This window comes from Eumetopias jubatus, unplaced genomic scaffold, assembly GCF_037043125.1.
Source record: "Eumetopias jubatus isolate StellerSeaLion01/CBP00866 unplaced genomic scaffold, mEumJub1_p1.0 scaffold_7, whole genome shotgun sequence".
NCBI classification, from domain to species: domain Eukaryota; kingdom Metazoa; phylum Chordata; class Mammalia; order Carnivora; family Otariidae; genus Eumetopias; species Eumetopias jubatus.
The window spans coordinates 141,273,265-141,283,491 of NW_028274813.1; the positions used below are offsets into that span (position 1 = coordinate 141,273,265).

The following is a 10,227-nucleotide window of genomic DNA, read 5'->3' on the forward strand; positions in this document are numbered from 1 at the left end:
TCAACATGTGACTATATTAGCCATTCAAATTCATAAATAAAAAAGTAGGCATGGGGAAAGGTGTTTAGAAAATAAGGTCTCAGTGCTACTAATATTGCTTTTATGTCCTTTCAAATAAAAATACATAAATATAGGGGCACCTGGGTGGATCAGTCGTTAAGCGTCTGCCTTTGGCTCAGGTCATGATCCCAGGATCCTGGGATCGAGTCCCACATTGGGCTCCCTGCTCTGTGGGAAGCCTGCTTCTCCCTCTCCCACTCCCCCTGCTTGTATTCCCTCTCTCACTGTGTCTCTCTCTGTCAAATAAATAAAATATTTTTAAAAAGATATATAGATATAGCTATGTATATAACTATATATATAATTATATGTAGTTGTATATAAATATGATAGTCCCCAATTTACAATGGTTTGACATTATTTTTCAGCTTTACAATGCTGTGAATGCAATACTCATTTAGTAGAAATCATACTTCAAAATTTTTCATAGTACAATTTCCATTTTATTTTTTTTCCTGGAACAGTTTTCCTTCAGTCTTTAAGAACTTAGCTCCTTAAATGGGTTTTGGTGGAGGTGGTGGGGCAGCACCCATGGATCTAAATTGGGGTGGTGGCGTTCAGTCCTTCCATGTTTCACCAGAGCAACTCCTAACCACCTTGCTATGAATGGCACAGCTCACACAGTAATGGACTTTCACACACAGCTTGGGAAACACATAGGCATCAAAGACCCTCGCTTTGGAAATGTTCCTGATGGTGGTGGCCTCTACTCTGTTCCCAATAACGAACTTCTCAATGGCCTTATCCTTGGGCGTACAATGGTTGCAGATGGTGCAGAGAGTGGGCTGCAAGTGGCCCTTTTTGGCACGATCATGGTTTCTTCTTTCCGTGGGCATCTTGGAAGCAAGAACCTGAAAGCAGTACTTCAAATTTTATTTTTGATCTTTTCCCAGTCTAGTGATACAAGGCATGATATTCTCTCATGATTCAGGACAGTGGCTGGGAGCCATAGCTACCAGTCAGCCATGCAGTCTGGACCCATGCAACCATTCTGTTTTTCACTTTCTATACAGGACTCAATATTACATGGGATATTCAACACTTTGTTGTAAAACAGGCTTCGCATTAGGTGATTTTTCCCAACTGTTGGCTAATGTAAGTGTTCTGGACATGTTTAAGGTAAGCTAGGTTAAGCTATGATGTTTGTTAGGTTAGGTGTCTTAAACATTACAATATTTTCAGGTCAGCTTTATTAGGACATAACCCCAATATAAGTTGAGGAAGATCTGTGTATAGATATATAGATATATAAACATGCGTGTGTGCATGTATTTTTCCATGTATTTATAATGATACTTTCAACCCCAGTCTAGTCACACAGGTTTGGTTTGCCTTCCTCCATTCCCTATTTACATTGCCTTTTTCCACACGGAGAGCCCTCTTTCCCAGAATCATCTTCCCTGTTTTGGCTTCTCTCCTCCTCTTTTTTCCCCTCCCTTTTCATCTCCTGTTGCTCTTCCTTCCCATTCATTGAAAGACCAGAGGTGCATAATGCAGGCATCATAGTTTTAATACCAAACTTTAAAAAATGTCACAGAAAATGCAGTTTTCTGGAAAGTGAAAGGGGTTTGGTTTAGGGGTATGAAGAATACTTGCAAGCACCCAGGGTCTGAAGTGACCTTGGCTCAGGGAAGCTGCAGGAACCCTGTCAGGTGAGTGTCCCTTCATGAGGGTGGTAGCTTGTCTGCCTGAGCCTTGGGTGACAGAAGAAGCCCAGAGCCCCGTACCAAGGCCCCGACAACGTTCCATGGGGCTGCCACACAGTTTCCCATAAAAGGCCTATGTGCACTTTTTTCCAAGCTGGATCCAACATTTCTTTTCCTGTGGAATAGTGAACATGAGGTCAGAGTCCATGCAATACTTTTTCTGTCAACAACCAGTCTCTGCAACAGGAGAAAAATACATGTTTTTCTTTTCTTTTTATTTAAGATTTTATTTATTTGACAGAGAGATAGCAAGAGCAGGAACACAAGCAGGGGGAATGAAGGAGGGAGAAGCAGGCTTCCCGCCGAGCCGGGAGCCCGATGCAGGGCTTAATCCCAGGACCCTGGGACTATGACCTGAGCCGAAGGCAGACACTTAACGACTGAGCCACCCAGGCGCCCCAAAATACATGTTTTTCAAGTTAAATGAATAAAGGAGGTAACATGGAGGTAATAACAATGTTATATTGTTTTATTTAAGAGGGCAAAGGATATTTTATAAATATTTTTCTTTCATTCTGCCTATGTCCTTTGTTTTTAAATAGATTATTTTTCTTTTTAAGATTTTATTTATTGGGGTGCCTGGGTGGCTCAGTCCTTAAGCGTCTGCCTTTGGCTCAGATCATGATCTCGTGGTCCTGGGATCGAGCCCTGCATCGGGCTCCCTGTTCAGCGGAAAGCCTGCTTTTCCCTCTCCCATTCCCCCTGCTTGTGTTCCCTCTCACTGTGTCTCTCTGTCAAATAAATAAAGTCTCAAAAAAAAAAAGATTTTATTTATTTATTTGACAGAGCACAAGCAGGGAGAGTGGCAGGCAGAAGGAGAAGCAGGCTCTCCCAGCTGAGCCACCCAGGTGCCCTATGTCCTTAGTTTAAATTCTCAGAAGATAGATCACCATCTCCAGAAATTTCTGAGTTGTCCTGTTCCATCTACACATTATCAGAAATGAAGGTTTCTTTTAATTTTTTATTTTTTAAGATTTTATTTATTAGCACAAGCACAGCGTGGGGGAGGGGTAGAGGTAGAGGGAGAAGCCGACTCCCTGCTGAGCAAGGAGCTGGAAGGACTTGGAGCTTGATCCCAGGACCCCAAGATCATGACCTGAGCAGGAGGCAGCCACTTAACTGACTAAGCCACCCAGGTGTCCCAGAAATGAAAATTTTTTTAAAGATTTATTTATTTTGAGAGAGAGAGAGATCACAAGCAGAGGGGCAGAAGGAGAAGGAGAGAGAATCCTAAGCGGACTCTGCTCTGAGTGTGGAGCCTGACACAGGGCTTGATCTCATGATCTTGAGATCGGGACCTGAGCTGAAACCAACGGACTGTGCTACCCAGGTGCTCCAGAAATGAATTTTTTTCTTAAAGTTTCTATTTAAATTCCAGTTAACACAGTGTAATATTAGTTTTAGGTGTACAATATAGTGATTCAATGCTTCCATACAACACCTGGTGCTCATTACAACAGGGGGTACATGTATCCCTTTGAATTAGTATGTTTATATCCTTTGGATAAATACCTAGTAGTGCAATTGCTGGATTATAGGGTAGCTCTATTTTTAGCTTTTTGAGAAATCTCTGTACTGTTTTCCTGAGTGGCTATAATCAGTTTGCATTCCCAGGAACAAATAGTACAAGACAGTTCCCCTCTCTCTGAATCCTCGCCAACACCTGTTGTTTCTTGTTTTTTATTTTAGCCATTCCGACAGGTGTGAGGTGATAGCTCTTTGTAGTTTTCATGTGCATTTTCCTCATGATGAGTGATGTTGAGCATCTTTTGATCTGTTGGAGATATATATATGTACGTATATACAAATATATGTAGTATTATAATTCCTAAATATAAAAGAGTTGAGCCATAAATGGAACTTAAATGCATTAAAACCTGCTGAAATTTAAATGGAAAATATTACATTAGCAACATCATAAATTAAATAATTTTCCAAAGAATATTGCATGAAGTACATTAAGTATTTTATAATGATTAAGGCTAGAATATTTTTTAAAGATTTTATTTATTTATTTGACAGAGTGACACAGTGAGAGAGGGAACATAAGCAGAGGGAGTGGGAGAGGGAGAAGCAGGCTTCCCGCTGAGCAGGGAGCCCGATGCGGGGCTCGATCCTAGGCCCCCAGGAGGGGCTCAATCCTAGGACCCCGGGATCAGGACCTGAGCCGAAGGCAGGCGCTTAAGGACTGAGACACCCAGGCGCCCCAAGCGTAGAATATTTTTACTTGCATTCTTGTCTATACAGTTTAAAACTCTAAAGCACTGACTGAATGAGAGATCATTTTAAAATAATTTAAAATAAATAATAGATTGTGGCATATGCCTTTTATTTAAGATTTTATTTATTTATTTATTTATTTTTATTTATTTGACAGAGAAAGAGAGCACACACAAGCTGGGGAAGCAGCAGAGGGCGAGGGAGAAGCAGGTTCTCTGCTGAGCAGGGACCCCAATGTGGGACTCGCTCCCAGGACTCTGGGATCATGACCTGAGAGGGAGGATGTTTAACCAGCTTAGCCACCCAGACACCCCTAAGATTTCATTTTTTTAAGTGATGTCTACACCCAGCATGGGCTTGAGTTTACAACCCAGAGATCAAGAGTCATATGGTCTACTGAGTCAGCTAGCCAGGTGCCCCTGTGGCACCTTGCATTTTAATGCTAAAAGGAAGATGGGGTATGTGCTTTGATTTGCAAATATGTTCTTTGTCCAAGTAGTCCTCAGTGCTTCCATTATCCTGGAATGACAAGATTCTTTAAGTACTTTGTGAAAAAGAGACCATCCTTTCACTGATGGAATGTTTTCAATCTTATCTGGGTAGGATCTTCTGGATGTCTCCAGGCAATTCCATTAAGTAACAGCAGCTCAATAGAAGGTGGCTAAAAGGAATCACTAATTCTGACACAGGACCATGTGGAGCATCTAATCTATTTATATGAATCTGTAACATTTCATGCAGTGCTGTCAGTTATGCGGTTGATTTTTTTAAGTTTGTTTACTTATTTTTTAATAATCTCTACACCCACCATGGGACTTGAACCCCCGACTCCAAGATCAAGAGTTGCATACTCTTCCATTTGATCCAGCCAGGTGCTCCTATGCAGTTGATTCTTGAATTTTTTTTCTCTTTAACATTTCTGTCAGGTGGAGAAAAATGGTCTTCTGGATACCCAAAGTAATCAAGAATTTCTCCTACTCTTTTAATCATTTTTTTAAAGTAGGCTGTATGCCCAACAAGGGACTTGAACTTGTGACCCTGAAATTAATAGTCACATGCTCTACTGACTAAGCCAGTCAGATGCCCCTCTTTTAAATATTTTTTTATTTTCGGCTTATTGAAAGTTCTCAATTCAGAAAATGTGATGTGATACTTCAATTCATTGTGTAGTACCTTAAGAGATTGCATTATCTGTTGCTATTTGTCTAACCCTTTGTTTTCTTTCTAAGTCTTCCTTTTTCATTCTTTGACTAAATGGTAGACAGTACCTTTCAAGATCATGTCTTAATTTTTGGAACTCTTATGTTACCAGAACATCTTTATTCAGTGGAATTATTTCAGGAGTTCCTGTCATTAACTGAGTTCAGTGGTCAGACATTTCACCTGTATAACTAATAATGGTGATTGAGCCTTTGAATCAGTGACCCTCTCTATAAAAAAGTGATAATTTATTCTAATATTCCTTCCTATCATTTCATGTTCTTTCATATTCCTTTTGTTTTTTAAGTAATCTCTACACCCAACATGGGGCTCGAACCACAACCCTGAGATCAAGAGTCATGTGCTCCACCAACTGAGCTAGCCAGGCACCCCTCTTCACATCTTTAGTATGCTTCTTAAGCATCTTAACATCTTCCACATCTGTAGTACTGTCTGGTCTAATTCTTGCTGATTCACTGGCATGTACTTCTGATTTTCTTAGCCTTATGATAATAATAGGGGGTGAAAAGGTGTGGGAACATAGGCAAGTCACTTAAATTGCCTGTGTATCGGTTTCCTTACTCTTTTCAGAGAATGTACTAGAAAATAAGCTCAGACAAAATTCCATGTTTGGAGTACTTGAAGGGAAGCCCACAAGTTAACCAGTTCTTTCAGTTCCCCACCCCTTTGACTTTCTCTCCTAACCAGTGGAGTTCTGAAGCTGGTGTTGGTGTGGGAGATGAAGGAGAGTGGTATTCACGGGGACTGAATGTTGGGTATTATATTCTCCAGCACTCAGTTACAATGTGTGGGGAGTTTTTTCCCACATCATCAAGCAACTCACGGGCACCAGCCTAGTGACATATTATTCAATTCCATTTTGACACCATCTCCCCAGAGACAGCATCAGATTCCACAGGTTAAGGATTCAGACCCAAAAGACTGCCCCCTAATTCATATGCCAGTTGCCAACTCCAGCTTGTCCCCTGTGCTTCTGACCAGCTGGCTATATATCACAGATTCCTATGACCTCCTCCTTGGGTTGGATTCATTTGCTAGATTGACTCACAGGACTCTAGTTTATTCACTAGATTGCCAGTTTATTACAAAGGATATAAAGTATATGAATCAACAGCCAGATGAAAAGATACATATTGTGAGGTTCCAAACAAAGGAACTTGTTTATCCATGGAGTTTGGGCCCAGCACAATGGCACATGGAAGAATTGTTCCAACAGCCTCGAGGCTCTCCTAACCCTATCCTTGTGGGGTTTTATGGAGCTTTTATTACATAGGAGTGATTGATTAAATCATTGGCTATTGGAAATTGATTCCATCTTCAGCCTGTCTCCCCTCCCCCAAAATTAAGGAGATGGGACTGAAAATTCCAACCTTAAAAAAAGATTTTATTCATTTGGCAGAGAGAGACACAGCGAGAGAGGGAACACAATTGGGGGAGTGGGAGAGGGAGAAGTAGGCTTCCTTCAGAGCAGGGAGCCCGATGTGGGGCTCGATCCCAGTACCCTGGGATCATGACCCGAGCCTCAGGCAGATGCTTAATGACTGAGCCACCCAGGTGCCCCAGATTCCAACCTTCTAATCACATGATCCTCCTGGCATCCAAACCAGCCCCCATCCTTCCGGGCCTTCCAATGTTACCTCATTAACATCACAGAAGGTAGTTTATCAGTCTTATCACAGGAAATTCCAAGAATTTTAGGAGCTCTCTTCCAGAAAGGGGGATGAAAACCAACTATATATTTCTTTATGTTTTTTGTTTTGTTTTTTTAAAGATTTTTATTTATTTATTTGACAGAGAGACACAGCGAGAGAGGGAACACAAGCAGGGGGAGTGGGAGAGGGAGAAGCAGGCTTCCCGCTGAGCAGGGAGCCCGATGCAGGGCTTGATCCCAGGACCCCAGGATCATGACCTGAGCCGAAGGCAGACTTAATGACTGAGCCACCCAGGTGCCCCATATATTTCCTTATGTTTTAAGATTTTTTTTAAAAGATTTTATTTATTTATTTGACAGAGAGAGACAGCGAGAGCAGGAACACAAGCAGGGGGAGTGGGAGAGGGAGAAGCAGGCCTCCCGCCAAGCAGGGAGCCCGATGCGGGACTCGATCCCAGGACCCCGGGATCATGACCCGAGCCGAAGGCAGATGCTTAACGACTGAGCCACCCAGGCGCCCAATGTTTTAAGATTTTATTTATTTATTTACTCATTTGACAGAGAGAGCACAAGCAGGGACAGAGGGAGAAGCAGACTCCCCAATGAGCAGGGAGCCCGATGCGGGGCTACATCCCAGGACCCTGGAATCATGACCTGAGCTAAAGGCAGATGCTTAACCAACTGAGTCACCCAAGCACCCCAACTATCTATTTCTTATTCTAAATCACAGTATCATAGGTAGCTAGTTCCAGAGAAAAGGCTCTCAACTTAGGGGCTGGAGCTCCATATTCTGTGAGCCAGGATGCTTGCAAGTTTCAATCATTATGGCACTCTCCCCAGCACATCTGTTAGCACCACTGAGCCACTGCTACTTGGATTCCTTAGTTTTGCCTAGAGACACCCCTCTCCTAAGTGTACCATGCTAAACTTAGTCCCTGTCTTATTAGCAGTGATGTCACATATACCAAATGATTTCCATTTTATTTCAGTTTTCTTTTTTAAGTATAATGTGTTTCCCAGCAGTGACAGTCATTGGTTATATAATAGTGATTGAAAATTCACTTTTTGCCAGCCCATTTGTAGAATTGTTGGTACAATATCTATGGCTCTTGTGGGGAGCTGAATCAGAAAAGAGATCAGAAAAGCAATCAGCCTGCTGTCCATGACAGGACAGTGAACAAAGTATAGCCGTGTTTGGGAATGTAGAGTTTGGGACCCTAGCAGAGGGTAGCCAGGTAAGGATTCTTAGGGAAGACAATGATTGGGTTAGGTTCCAGGGTATAGGAAGGGTTGGATTTGATGGAAGTTCACAGAGCAGGAAACTAATCACTTGGAGATACGGCCAAAAAGGAAAATGATCTGCCTCACAAACATGGAGTGAGATTGGAGAGGCAGGATATGGGTTTTAATAGTTTTACAGGCCCCATAGAATGGAGGGAGGGCACATGACACGCACCGAAGGATTTCCACTGGGGTAGTCCCCTGGGAATGCATGGAGAAGTCTGTAGGATAACTGGAAAAACAAAGAATGGGATCATAGACACCCATCTGGAACTGACTTAAACTCTATTAATTTATATCATTGGTCAGTAAAGTACAACTTATGGCCAAATCCAGACTGCTACCTGTATGTATGTGGCATGTGTTGTCTGTTTGGAGCAAATGAAATCAAGGGAAATTTCAAACAAGAGATCTTTCAGACCATGGGAATCTGAAAAGTTGCCCACAAATAAGGTTAAGTATCAAAAGGTCATTCCTGCTTTTGGGAAAAGTGAACTGTAGGTGTTCATTCTTTGCATTGTTTATATTATTTCTCCATTTTGCACCCTTCCTGTTCCTTCCCACTGAAAATTATCATGGGTATCTTGTGAATTGTGTAATAATGAATCTTCTGTTAAAACATATACTTATTTATATTCCTTGATTTTGCTTAAAACTTGTCTCTAAGAATCAGGGATAGCTTAACATGCCCTTTATCATCAAGAGTTGGGAGGCCAAGTCTGATGTCATATTAACTTTCAGGGAGCCCAGATTCCTGATATCTGGTAAGAGTGGTGTGGGGTTGGGAACCAGGATCTCAGTGGTAGGGGAGTCAGAGTTGAGCATAGCATAGGTATAGATCAATGGACTAATGATGGTTGAGGCCAGGGGAGTGGGGACCAAAAATATTTTTTACTTATTTTTAATAATCAACAGAATTAATTGATTATTAAAAATAATAGTGGATAAAAAATAAATATGTTTTACCAGTAACTTAAAAAGTAATTAGTAAAACCAAAACAGTTTCCCTGGACATGTATAATATACTGGTATTTTTTAGTACTTTAAAATTTGCATCTGGACTTGATTTTCAGGAATCTAGTATTTGCTTATTTGTCATAATACTTTGCATTACCTGTGTGTGTGTGTGTGTGTGTGTGTGTGTGTGTGTGTTTTCAAATGCATATTACATAAAATTTACCATCTTAACCATATTTAAGTGTACAACTCAGTGGCATTCAGTGTGTCACATTACTTTGCAATCATCAACCATACATCTTCAGAACTCTTTTCATCTTGTAAAACTGAAACTCTGCACCCATTAAATAACAATTCCCCATTCTTCCCTATCCCCAGCCCCTGGGGATGACTATTCTATTTTCTGTCTCTATGAATTTGACTAGTCCAGATACTTCATATAAGTGGAATCATATAATATTTGTCCTTTGCTGTCTGGCATATTTCACTGACATAAGGTCTTCAAGATTCATCCATGTAGCATGAGTCAGAATTTTCTTCCTTTCTAAAACTGAATAATATTCTGTTGCATGTGTATACTACATATATGTGCCACATACGTAATTCTGTTTTTTTGTGTTTAGGAAACACTGTTTCCCATAGCAGATGTACCATTTTACATTTCTAACAGCAAAGCACAAGGGTTCTAATTTCTCTATATCCTTGCCAATACTTGTTAATCTGTTTTTGTTATTTTGTTTAATGTAATAGCCACTCTAATGGGTATAAAGTGGTATCTCATTGTATACTGATTTTTTACTGATTGGTTTATGTTCTTTGGAGAAATGTTTATTCCAGTTCTTTGCCCATTTCTTAACCAGGTTATTTTGGTGGTGGTGGTGGTGGTGGTGGTTGAGTTGTAGGAATTCTTATATATTGTGGATATTATCCACTTATCAGATATATGATTTGCAAATATTTTCTCCCATTCTGCAGCTTGTTTTTTTTCCACACGACTGATACACAGAGGTTTTAAATTTTGGTATACTCCCATTTAATCTATTTTTTATTTGTTTCCTGTGCTTTTGGAGTCATCAAAGAAATCATTGACAAATCTATTGTCATGAAGCATTTCTCTATGAGATTTATAAT

The 10,227-nt window shown here is 40.7% G+C and overlaps 2 pseudogenes; both read right to left on the reverse strand.

Moving 5' to 3' along the window:
• Positions 1-617: 617 nt before the first annotated feature.
• LOC114223830 (small ribosomal subunit protein eS26 pseudogene) lies at positions 618-896 on the reverse strand (annotated as a pseudogene).
• Positions 897-4,554: 3,658 nt separating this feature from the next.
• On the reverse strand, positions 4,555-9,608 carry LOC114223780 (centromere protein K-like; annotated as a pseudogene).
• Positions 9,609-10,227: the final 619 nt, after the last annotated feature.